This window comes from Erinaceus europaeus, chromosome 11 (genome assembly GCF_950295315.1).
Source record: "Erinaceus europaeus chromosome 11, mEriEur2.1, whole genome shotgun sequence".
Lineage (NCBI taxonomy): Eukaryota > Metazoa > Chordata > Mammalia > Eulipotyphla > Erinaceidae > Erinaceus > Erinaceus europaeus.
This window is the reverse complement of record NC_080172.1, coordinates 4,472,293-4,485,171: the sequence shown is the minus strand read 5'-3', so window position 1 is coordinate 4,485,171 and position 12,879 is coordinate 4,472,293. Positions and strand designations below refer to the sequence as shown.

General features: G+C 43.1%; 1 long non-coding RNA gene across 2 annotated transcripts; it reads right to left on the bottom strand.

Annotated features, from left to right (window-relative positions):
• Positions 1-301: 301 nt before the first annotated feature.
• On the bottom strand, positions 302-3,098 carry LOC132541188 (uncharacterized). 2 transcript variants are annotated; one of them, XR_009552360.1, is made up of 4 exons: positions 2,687-3,098; positions 2,394-2,486; positions 1,340-1,570; positions 302-388 (listed from the first exon to the last, which is right to left on the bottom strand). It is a non-coding gene; the product is annotated as an uncharacterized LOC132541188 (long non-coding RNA). The 2 variants fall into 2 exon arrangements; XR_009552359.1 differs by having other exon boundaries at positions 2,394-3,098.
• Between the last annotated feature and the right edge of the window lie 9,781 nt (positions 3,099-12,879).

Below are 12,879 nucleotides of genomic sequence, written 5' to 3'. Positions count from 1 at the left end.
CTAGACTGCACCCAAGTCCAGGGACCACATCTCTGGGAGAAGAACTACACACACACACACACACACACACACACACACACACACACACACACACACACACACTGCATTGAGAATCACTGACCTTCTTAATCCTTTTTATATAATTTTATTTATTTATTACTGGATAGAGACAGGGAGAAATTGAGAGGGGAGGGAGAAATTGAGAGGAAGAGACAGAGAGTTACCTGCAGCCCTGCTTTACTACTCATGAAGCTTCCCCCCACAGGGGCTTGAACCTGGGTCCTTGTACACTATAGAGATTTTAGGACACATTGGTGAAGTTGTCTGCCCAAAGAAGTTAAGAATGGTGTCATGGTAGAATCTGCAGCTTGGCAACTGAAAGTGGCAACTGAAAGATATAATGCAGGAAATAAATTATTTTTTAAAATTATCTTTATTTATTGGATATAAACAGCCATAAACTGAGAGCGTAGGGGAAGATAGAGAGAGAGAAAGAGAGACGCCTAAAGTGCTGCTTCACCACTCACAAAGTTTGCTCTCTGCAGGTGAGGACCAGGGGCTCGAACCCAGGTCCTTGTGCATTGTAATATATGAGCCCAATCAGATGTGCCACCACCCAGCCCCCAGGTTTTCATCATTCTTGAGTTATTTTGAGTACCAGACTTAACTTGTTTTCAGATTCTTTTCACCGCCTACCTTGGTTCCCCAAGTCTCAGGCATGAGACTCTATTTGCATAACCATAATATTTTATATTTATATTTATATTTATTACTTACCAAAGCACTGACCAGCTCTGGTTTATGGTGGTGCGGGTGATAGAACCTGGGACTTCCAGGCATGAGAGTCTGTTTGCATAATCATTATGCTGTCCACCCCGCCCCTTATGCTGTGATAGAGAGAGGGGCGCCTCTCCTCTACTCCCCCACTGTGAGGGCAGGTCAGCCAGGCAGGAGCCTCTGAAAAGTCACCCAAAGAAAAGGAACCCTCTGTTTGGAGACCGCGGGGGGGGGGGGGTTCTTTTTCATCACATGCTCTTCCATGTCTGTGATTCCACCAGCAATAGATATTTTTTTTAAACAAAGGAACCAGATCTTTCTGATAACACATTCTTTGAAACATTCCCACCCTACCACAGCTGGAAAAGTCCTCCAGCCAGAACATTTGATTAGAAGCAAATTAAGAACATGCAAACAGTCTGCAGACTCAGGCATCCCTCTAACCTTTAAGGGCGAGTCTCCAGGTCAGGAAAGCTCCTGGGGACACCATTCCACTCGGCTGTCCTGAAGGCTCCCAAAGGAACCACCCAAAAAGAAAGTTCCCTGTCCCCAGACCTCTCACCTCACTGAGCTGCTCTGTCCTGTTGGGGGTGGGGAGGCTTCTACCAGGACCCTGAGACATCACACGCATTTCCCATGTGCCCCGCTGTGAACATGCCTGTGGCTTCCCTGGGTTGAGCCCATTCAGATGATGTTGGTCCTTACAGCTACCCTGTGGGACAGGGTCACATGACTGATTTCACAGGAGAGCAAACTGAAGTGCCGATATTTTAAACAAGGTAGTTTCTGATATCTGGGGAGGTGAGGAGCAAGTGAAAAAATAAATATATAAAAGATAGGGGCTCTCAACCCAGAGCTAATGATGAGAATAACAATAAACAGTAATGCACATTCTTACCTGCGGAATGCTTTTTATTGAGATACAGTTCACACAGAGGATTGTATCAGTGTGTTGATTTGTTACAGTTGTGTGTACAGCAACACGGTCACCACCAGAGCATAGGGAATGCCTCTATTCTAGTATGTCGCATGATTCCCCCCCCCCTTTGTGGTGAAAACAAATAAGAATTGGAATCAAAATTTCCATTTGTGATACAGTTGTATTGTCTAGAATTTGAATGCTATGCATCAGGTTTCTGGGACTTATTAACGGATGCATTGTAAGTTTCTGTGCCCTGAGACAACCTTGCCCTAATTCCCAAGCATTGCTATAAGCACTGCAGATGGATCCACTTGCAACCATCCTACAAGACAGGAACTGTGGTGATTGTTCTCCTCCCTTTACATATAGGACACTAGCAGATTAAGTAATTTGTTGAGGTTACAATCATATCTGGCAAGAGTAGATAGCATAATGGTTATGCATACAGACTCTCATGCCTGAGGCACCAAAGTCCCAGGTTCAGTTCCCCCGCCAGAGTTGAGCAATGCTCTGATAAATTAAATAATACATAGACAAATATATTTTTAAAATCATATCTGGTTCCCACCTGCAGAGGGAAAGCAGATATGATTTTCCTTCCTTCCTTCCTTCTTTCCTTCCTTTCTTTCTTTTTCTCACCAGAGTTTTCATTAGGGCTTGGTGCCTGCACCTCACTCCTCCTGGTAGTGCTTACCTGTTTGTTGTTCCCGATAAGGAGTGAACCATAGAGAGGGAGAGACATACAGAAAGGAGAAACACCTGCAGCTCTGCTCAGGAAGCTTCCCACCTGTGGAAGGGGAACAGGAGCTCAAAGCCAGGTCCTCACAGATGGTACTGGGCACACTTGGAGTCACCAGCCAGGCCCTCTGAACATTCCCATAAGGAGGGAAATAAAGAACACGTGCATGCCCACGGACACGCGCGCACGCACACACGCACACTCACTCTTCTAAATAAACCTTTTACCCATTAGCCGCCACTACCCACCTCACCAGCCTACCCACTGGTAACCATTCGTCTGGTTTTCATCTCCATCCATTTATCTTTGCTGTGGCTGGCTTCTCCCATGGAGCATAATGTTTTCAAGAAGTCTGCTTTTATTGTGACAGGCTTTAGTATTTCATAGTTGTTGTGTTGTTGTTGTTTATGGCTTAATATTACTTCATTGACTGGATATACCACATTTGGCTTGGGCATTTGGTTTGCTTCCACGTCTCGACTAGCACAGACTGGTCTAACAGCCATGCACATGCTTTTGTTTCAGCAACTACTGTCAGGCTCCACATAGGAGTGGAAATGTACACTCAGTTTTTAACTCTAACCTTTTAAGAAATGTCAAAAGTGGTTTTTTTTTTTTTAAATAATTGCCTCTTAGATTTCTGCCTATAATGTATGAGGGTTCCAATTCTCCATATTCCTTAAAAAAACAAACAACAATATCATGCCAATATATTTGACAGTTTAATAGTACAAATCTAATTGTGAAGAAGATTAACACAAAAATAAACCAATGGGATTACATCAAATTGAAAAGCTTCTGCACTGCAGAAGAAAGCACTACCCCAATTCTTCATATTCTTTTTTTAAATTATTTATTCCCTTTTGTTGCCCTTGTTTTATTGTTGTAGTTATTGTTTTTGTTGTTGCTATTGAATAGGAGAGAGAGAGAAATGGAGAGAGGAGGGAAAGACAGAGAGGGAGAGAGACAGACAGACACCTACAGACTTGCTTTACCGCTTGTGACACGACTCCCCCGCAGGTGGGGAGCTGGGGGCTGGAACCAGGGGGCTCGAACCAGGATCCTTATGCCGGTGGTCCTTGCACTTTGCACCACATGTGCTTAACCCTCTGCGCTACCGCCTGACTCCCAATTCTTCCTATTCTTATAAACAGTTGCCATTATCCCTTTTTGTATTATTATAGTCACCCTGGTGTGTGCGGAATAATATCAAACTGTGCTCTGGGCTTGTATTTCCCTAATGACTAATGATATTGGATATGTTTATGTGTCTTTCAAGACACAAATAAAATGAATTCTAGAAATTACTTCTTTTCTTTCTTTTTGTTTTTTGTTTTTGTTCTTTCTCCTCATTGCCACCAGGGTTCTAACTGAAGCTCTGTTCCATTTTTTCTTTATTTGATAGGACAGAGAGAAATGGAGTGGAGGAGAGATAGAGGGAGAAAGAGAAAGAGAGACCCTTGCAGTACGTGCTTCATGAGTCTCAAACCTTGGTCCCTGTGACAGGAACATGTTTGCTTAACCAAATGTGCCCCCATCTGGCCCCCCAAATTACTTTTTTAAAAACTTTTTGAAATGTATTTATTTTACCTTTTGTTGCCCTTGTTTTTTGTTGTTGTAGTAGTTATTATTGTTGTTATTGATGTCGTTGTTGTTGGATAGGACAGAGAGAAATGGAGAGAGGAGGGGAAGACAGAGAGGGGGAGAGAAAGACACCTACAGACCTGCTTTACCACCTGTGTAGTGACTCCCCTGCAGGTGGGGAGCTGGGGGCTCGAACCGGGATCCTTAAGCCAGTCCTTGCACTTCGTGCCACGTGTGCTTAACTTGCTGCGCTACAGCCGGGCTCCAAAATTGTTTTTTAAAAAGCCATTTCCTGGGGTTGGGTGGCGGTGCACCTGGTTGAGCGCACTTGTTACAGTGCTCAGGGACCCGGGTTCAAGCCCCCCAGTCCCCACCTGCAGGGGGAAAGCTTTACAAGTGGTGAAGCAGTGCTGCAGGTGTCTCTCTGTCTCTCTCCCTCTCTATCACTCCCTTCCATCTCAATTTCTGGCTGTCTCTATCCAATAAATAAATAAATAAATAAAGATAATGCAAAAAAAAAATTTCCTCACCATCCAACAGCCATACAGAATAACTGGTCATATATCATACTAGAAAAATGAGGGGCCAGGTGGTGGGTGGTGCAAGGACCCAGGTTCGAGCCTCTGGTCCTCACCTGCAGGGGGAAAGATTCATGAGTGGTAAAACAGTGCTCTCTACTTCTCTCTCTCTCTCCCTCTCTGTCTCCCTCTCTGTCTCCCCCTCTCTCTCCCCCTCTCTCTCTCCCTCTCTCTCTCTCTGTCTCTCTCTCTCTCTCTCTCCCTCTCCCTCTCCCTCTCTCTCTCCCTCTCCCTCTCCCTCTCCCTCTCTCTGTCTCTGTCTCTGTCTCTCTCTCTCTCATAAAAAGAAACAGGGAAAAAATGGCTTCTAGAGTGATGTAGTTGTTGTGCAGGGACCAGGACTAGGAACAAACCCTAGTAATAAACCTGGTGGCAAGATAAAATAAGGTAGAATAAATAAATGAAATTAAAAAGAAAAGAACAATGACCTGTAATTAAATGATGATCTTCTCTAAAGCTAGGGTAATAAACAGTGAGACAGGAAGCGACTATTTGGTTTGTCTATTTTATCCCTACCTGCGATGACCCAAGATGATCCTTACACAGCACTCTTGCAGTTTGTAAAGTGCTCTTAGCTACTGCTAATACTTTCTCAAAAGATTCTGATTTCTAAAATATAACTGCCGACTCATTCGAATTTGACTTACCCATGCTATCGCAATCTCGAGAAACAAATGAAATCAGTGTCTTTTTTTCCAAGACGAAGTCACAAGGTAGCTCCTTGAAGACCTCTCCCTTCAGAATGTTAGCTAGTGACTGGCACTGCTTCCTCCCAACGTTTACTTATGAAGTCACATGCTTCGAAGCTTTGGAAAGTGCTCTGGGTTGAGAGAAAGAGAAGTTAGACTTCTGGACCACAGCCAGTTTCAGACAAAGAATAAGAAAAATTTACCCATTTGTTTTCTAAGTTTGAAATGCTTCTCCCTGAATTCCTTTTGTTATCAGTAAACGTGGTTGTTGCTATTTCTTTTGAGCCCTTGGAGGTCAAAATGCACTTTAAAGAATTTTTTTTTTTTTGAACAGGCATGTGGCATTGTTCTTCATAGTAGCTGAACTGGCTACTTGCTATCAGGTCAAAGAAAGTTCAGGTTTCAACGGTAACTTTGCACTAGCAGATAATATCCTACATTAAAGACACAGAAATGATTTCTGATGTTACTTTATTTTTAGGATATGTGTATCGACTATTTTTTTCCTGTTAATTTTGATCCCATCAGCACTCTGTAAATGCATTAGGAGTTGCACTCAAACTTTATTTCAAAGTGAGAATCAATAATTCCATTAGGATTTGAAGCTCATATCTAGTTTACAAAGCTAGGAAGATGTCTTTTTTAATTTTTTTTAATTTCTTTATTGAGGATTAATGTTTTACACCAGGAAGATTTCTGAAACAGTATTCTGTGTAACTACAAAAGAATGACTTGGGAAAGAAAGGGAAACTATGTTCACTTGTTATTTACAGTATATATATATATATATATATATATATATATATATATATATATAATTACTCTGTATTGTTCCTGGAGTTCCCACTGTGACTAGTGCCTGCACCATTCCACCACTCCCGGCAGAGTCTCTCTCTCTCTCTCTCTCTGCAAGTAGAGAGTGAGAGACAGAGAGAGAGAGAAACCCACAGCCCTGCTCTACAACTTATGAAACTCCCTCTTTGCGTAGTGCCCCCCATGTGGTGGCCTGGGGGCTCAGCCTGTCTGCTCACCCAGGCTTAATGTGCACTCCAGGCACTGAGCTATCTCTCCACCTTCATTATTTTGTTTCTGAATTATACTATTAACTTTGTTCCTATCCAGATTATTGACTTGGATCACTGGAACATCTTAGAGGTCTCCATAATAAAAGATAATGATATTTTATTTAACCCAACCTGGATCTGCAAAGAGTCTTCCGTCCTCCATCAAAGCCCAGACTGAAGGGGCTGGGTAGTGGCGCACCTGGTTGAGTGCACATGTTACAATGCGCAAGGACCCAGGTTCGAGTCCCTGGTCCCCACCTGCAGGGGGAAATGGTGAAGCAGTGCTGTAGGTGTCTCTCTTCCTCTTTATCCCCCCTTCCCTCTTGATTTCTGGCTGTCTCTATCCAATAAATAAATAAATAAATAAAGGTAATTTAAAAAATTTAAAAAGAAAGGAAAAAAAAGAAAACCCAGACTGTGAAGCTCCCTGGAAAAGCCCCTTCCACCACTTCTCTATTTTCTAAAATTATCTTTATCTATTTATTTATTTACTGGATCGAGACAGCCATAATTAAGAGGGAAGGAGATGATAGAGAGGAAGAGAGACAGAGACACCTGCAGCCCTGCTTCACCACTTGTGAAGCTTTCCCCCTGTAGGTGGGAACCAGGGGCTCAAACCCGGGTCCTTGTGCATTGTAACATGTGCGCTCAACTAGGTGCACCACCACCCGTCCCCTTGTTCTTTCCTCTGCTTATTGGTAGTGACTTTTCATTTGGCTGGAAACCATTCAGCACGCCAGTGCCTCTCAGGCCTGTCCAGCGTTGGTGTACAGGTGGGGTTGGGGCAGACATTGGTATCTCTCAGTGCCTCTGACAGGAAGGGGTAAGTGGACCCAGCTTCAGATCTGATGGCACAGGAAGTACCATGCCATTGGGCTTCAAGCTGTCCAGGAAGGAAGCTCTAGTTGTATATATCCTGTGGCCTCCAGGCCTCCGCCACTCACTGAGAGGCTGGTTACAGTCCCCGCTGAGATCCAGCTGCTGGCTTCATGTTATCTGTCGCCTCTGTGACAGCCATATCCTGCTTCGCAGCACCCAGCCTGGGGGGCTGGGGCGTAACCTGGACTTCTTTATTTTTAATTTAATTTATTTACAAAATAAAAAATATTGACAAAACCGCAGAATAAGAGGGGTATAATTCCACACAGTTTCCACCACCAGAGTTCCATATCCCCTCCCCTCCACTGGAAGCTTTCCTAGTCTTTAAGCCCCTGGGAGCATGTACGCAGGATCCTTATGGGGCCTCGAACTGGGATCCTTGTGCTTTGCACCAAGTGCACTTAACCCACTGTGCTACTGCCTGGCCCCCAGTGAACTCATTTCTATGACTGAAAAAAAATAAATACATGCTGTTTTATTTTTTAAAAATTGAATTACTATTTATTATTTATCTCTTCATAAGCCTGAGAATCTTGAACATTTAAAGAACATTTACCAAGATCCGGAACCCAGAGTGTAACAGAAAGTCAGTGCCTTTCTCTTTTTCTTATCTTTTTTTGTTTTTAGATTTTTTATTAGTGACTTAATATTGATTTACAAAATTACAAGATAACAGGGGGACAACCTCACACCATTCCCACCGCCGGAGCTCTGAATGTCCAGCCCCTCCACTGGACTAGCCCTTCTCCCGACTATTGTTTTGACTACTGTCTGTCTAGATTGTACGATCCATGCTGCTGTACAGTTTGTGCTTAGCTGATGTCAACTCGTTCATCAGCATGACTATCTGAGTCCTCACCTCTTCCTATCACAAATATTACTCCTTGAACATTTGTGTTCAGGTTTGAGTGTAAACATGTTTTCCTTTCTCGTGGACATCTTACCAGGAGAATCATTTCTGAGTCATTCTATGTTTCATCTTCTGAGGAAATGTCAAACTGTTTCTCAATACGATTTACAACTCCACAGCGATGTAAGAGGCTTAAACATTATTAACATCAAACATTTTTCTCGTGACACTAGAAATCCAAGAGGTACTTAAAATATACTGAGATAGTTGCCTAACAGCAAAAGATCTCACAGAATATTTGAGGAAATCATGTCAGTTCTAAAAACTATTTTTATGTTTCATTTTACTCCCACAACATATGTTTTTCTTATCTGATCTCAAAAGTGACTGAACTTGTTTTGGTAGAATTAGCATTGCCCAATGCCATTCTGTTGGAACAAAAATTAGAACCCATCTCAGCTGTGTGGATCGACCTGCTCTTGAATTAAACCTTCTCAAACTTATTCAAAAGTGAATACAGGTCACAGTTATCAAATGAGCCCTATGCAAAAGAATAGATTTAAAAAATGAAAAGGCTGGGGAGCCAGGCAGCCCAGCAGGTTAAGCGCACATAGTGCAAAATGCAAGGACTGGACCAGCATAAGGGTTAGGGTTAGGATAGACATACCCGGGTTCTAGCCTCAGGCTCTGCAGGTGTCTGTCTCTCTCTCCCCCACTCTATCTTCCCATCCTCTCTCGATTTCTGTCTGTCCTATCCAACAACAATGACAGCAACAACAACAACAATGATAAACAACAAGGGCAACAAAAGGAAAAAAATGGCCTCCAGGAGCAGTGGATTCATAGTGCAGGCACCGAGCTCCAGCGATCACCCTGGAGGCTAAAATAAATAAATAAATAAATAAATAAAAGAGCCAACACTCTCACCCATTTTTATCTTATTTGAGAGACAGATAGAGAGATTAAAACAGTGCTTCTCCACCCATGAAATCCCACTTGTTTTTATTTTATTTTATTTATTTATTTATTTATTTATTTATTTATTCCTGTGGTTGCCCTTGTCGTATTATTGTTGTAGTTGTTATTGATGTCATCGTTGTTGGACAGGACAGAGAGAAATGGAGAGAGGAGGGGAAGACAGAGAGGGGGAGAGAAAGACAGACACCTGCAGACCTGCTTCACCACCTGTGAAGCGACTCCCCTGCAGGTGGGGAGCCGGGGGTCGAACCGGGATCCTCATGCCGGTCCTTGTGCTTTGCGCCACCTGCACTTAACCCGCTGCGCTACCGCCCGACTCCCCCCACTTGTTTTTTTAATTTGTTGTTCTCAAGTGGCTCAGGAGATTGAACTCAAGGCCTCAGACATGTAAGCTAAGCCTCCCCCCCATCCTAACTATTGTTTCTTTTCCTTTTCTTTTCTTTCCTTTTCTTTTCTTTTTTTCTTTTCTTCCTCCTCTTTCCTCTTTTCCACTGATCAGCTCTGACTGAGGGTGATGGTGGATGGGGACTGAGCCAGGGCAGAGTTGTTCTGTATAACCATTATCCGGTCTTCCCAGGCCCTTGGTTTCTATATTTTTTCTTAGTTGACAGAACAGAAAGTATTATTTAAGTAGCAGAGTCTCACTATAAGTTAAGTTTAGTTAATGCAGTTTTAGCCATGAGGAAAACACAGTCTAGAGTTCTGTCATCTCTTAGCAAGTTTCAACCCTCCCTGCTCTTTGAGACAGCTGTCTATTGCTTTGTTTCAGAGAAATCTCTGCACCTTGGTGTTTATATTGTCCAGTGCCTCATATGTAAGAATTCCCATGCTTCAATTCCTCTTAGAAGTCAGTGCCAGGAAAAGGTTTGCCTAACTTGAAGAGCAACTATGATTCTTTTACCAGACCAACCATGAGAGTTATGTTATCCATTGCTTGTCGTCCTTGCCTTGGCTATGGAAGCCTAGAGCTGTATCTGATGCCCAACTTGCGGTAAAACCAGGACCTTGGTAAGAAAACTCTCTGACTTTCTGAAATTCATATGTTTACTGTTATCACTGGGGTTTGGCTGCTTTTGAGATGACTTTTTCCAGAGAGGAAAAGAGAGATAGAAGCAGAAAGATGGGGGGAGAGACAGCACAGTACACAAAGCTTTCTCCCGTCTGAGGGGCAGCTGCACTATCCAAAGTATCTTGCCAGCCTACCTTCTCTGCTACTTAATAACCATTCACCCTAAGATCATTTGGAAGTAAGCAGTATATACACTGCAATCAGTAATGCGCCAATACTTCAACTGATTGAAAATACGATGTCTTTTAACGCTAGTGTTGCATGGAAACAAGGAGCCCAGCAGTTACTGACATTATTTCTTTATTTACTTTTCTTTATCAGAACACTGTACAGCTCTGGTTTGTGGTGGTGTGGGGAATTGAACCTGGGATTTTGGCAACCTCAGGCATGAGTCAGTTGCATAACTATTGTGCTATCTGCCCAGACTACAATTATGAGTTTTAAAGAGGTACCGGTACCTCCTATGTGCAAGAGAAGGGTTAGAAGTGAGAGTAAAATTCTATTTATTTATTTATTAATTATTATTATTATTTATTATTATTTATTGCCTCCAGGGTTATGGCTGGGACTTGGTTGGCATTATCGCTACACTATGAATCCACCGCTCCTTGTGCCCTCCCTTCTTCCCCCTATTTTATTGAGCAGGACAGAGAGAAATGGAGAGGGGAGGGGAGAGAGAGGGAGAGAGACAGAGCGACACCTGTAGACCTGCTTCACCGCTCATAAAGCTACCTTCCTGAAGGTGGGGAGTGGGGACTGGAACCTAGGTCCTTATACATAGTACTATGTGTGCCTAGCCGGGTGTGCCAGTGCCTGCCCCTCACAAAATAATTTATTATTTTTATTTAGTTATTTATTTATTTGCCACTAGAGTTACTGTTAGGACTGTGTGCCTCCATGACTATCCCATTCCTCCAGATAAACTTTTATTTTTTTTAGATAAAGTGTGAAAGACAGAGAAGGAGAGGGAGAGAAAGAGAGAGGGAGAGAGAGAGAGAGAGAGAGAGAGAGAGAGCATTACTGTTCTTCCACTCACAACGCTTCTCCCTGCCAGTGCAGCAGGGGGCTTCAAGCAGGGTCCACACACAGAGGGTGTGTGCACTATACTCGATAAGCCACCTTCTGGCCCCTGGGAGAGCATTTGTGATAGGTGACGAACTTCAGATTGAAGACTAGATTTTTCCATCTGAGCCAGATCAGGGTCCAATATCCCCTAAAGAATATGGAAGAAATACCACAGTAATCTCCTTAAAGTCTGACTGGAGCATTGCTACTGCATTATGCTGAGCGTATCTGTTCCAAAGCTCGTTGCAGCTACTCGTGAGGGTGATGGTAAAACTTTCCTCCTTAGAGATTTTGAGAGTAACATATAATTCATAGTAGAAAAGATAAAAGGTGTGAAAGCATGAGCCTCAGACCAAATGCACACCATGGCTATTAGAAAAGGCTTAAAGCAGCTTTTTCTGGGTGACTTTCAACTTGTCAGGGGTACTATAAAAACAGCTAATGCCTCAAGCTTCTGTGTCGTTTTTGCCTCTTCTGAGAGGGCTTTTGTAATTCAGGGAAACGTCTGCAGGTGAAGATTTGGAGTTGCTAAAGATTCAGTGCATGGAGTTTTCCAGGTAGGTGCTTGCTATTAAGGCAGATAAGGAGGTGGTGGAGGTTAAATACAGTTTATACGTCAATATTACAGCCACGTTTTCTCATTGTATGGAAATTTCCACGTTTCTTCAGGGGTAAATTCAACTGGCTGAGAGCCAGATGGATTTGTTTGTGGCAGTGGCGACATAATCGGAGGAAATGAACAGAGTCCTTCTTGGGTTGAGTTTCACTTGGAATCTAGTTATAGACCAAGCTTGAGAGGCAGAAAAGCAGACCACCTTAGTCGGCATCACTGCACAATTGGAAATGTGTGGAGATGGGAGGCCCGGAGGGAGAGGCTGGCAGCAGAATGTAAAACTCAGCAACAGCCCTGAGTTTTCTCCAGAAGAGAGACAATCCAAAGTCCTATGTGCTTATTTCCTCATGACTCCGCCACATTGGATTTTGAAGGCCAAGGTTTTTAAAACTGATCCTCTGAGCATTAAGTAGTATCCATCCCTATCTTTTTTGATTTTGTTGGGTTTTTTTTTCCAAGTCTTTCTTTTTTTTTTTAATTTTTAAATTTTTTTTCTTTTTTATTTAAGAAAGGATTAATTAACAAAACCACAGGGTAGGAGGGGTACAACTCCACACAATTCCCACCACCCAATCTCCATATCCCACCCCCTCCCCTGATAGCTTTCCCACTCTCTATCCCTCTGGGAGCATGGACTCAGGGCCATTGTGGGTTGCAGAAGGTGGAAGGTCTGGCTTCTGTAATTGCTTCCCCGCTGAACATGGGCGTTGACTGGTGGGTCCATACTCCCAGTCTGCCTCTCTCTTTCCCTAGTAGGGTGGGTCTCTGGGGAAGCAGAGCTCCAGGACACATTGGTGGAGTCTTCAGCCTGGCCGGCATCCTGATGACATTTGGAACCTGGTGACTGAAAAGAGAGTTAACATACGCAGCCAAACAAATTATTGAGCAATCATGGACCCAAATCTTGGAATAGTGGAGAGGAAGTGTTAGGGGGATACTCACTGCAAACTCTAGTGTACTTCTGCTTTCAGGTATATATTTTGCAGTAGTTTATGGATACGTGTGAACATATGCTCTTTCTCCTGGAACCTGGTCTATATCTAGGTTTTGGGACTTTGTTAGAAAGTGAACC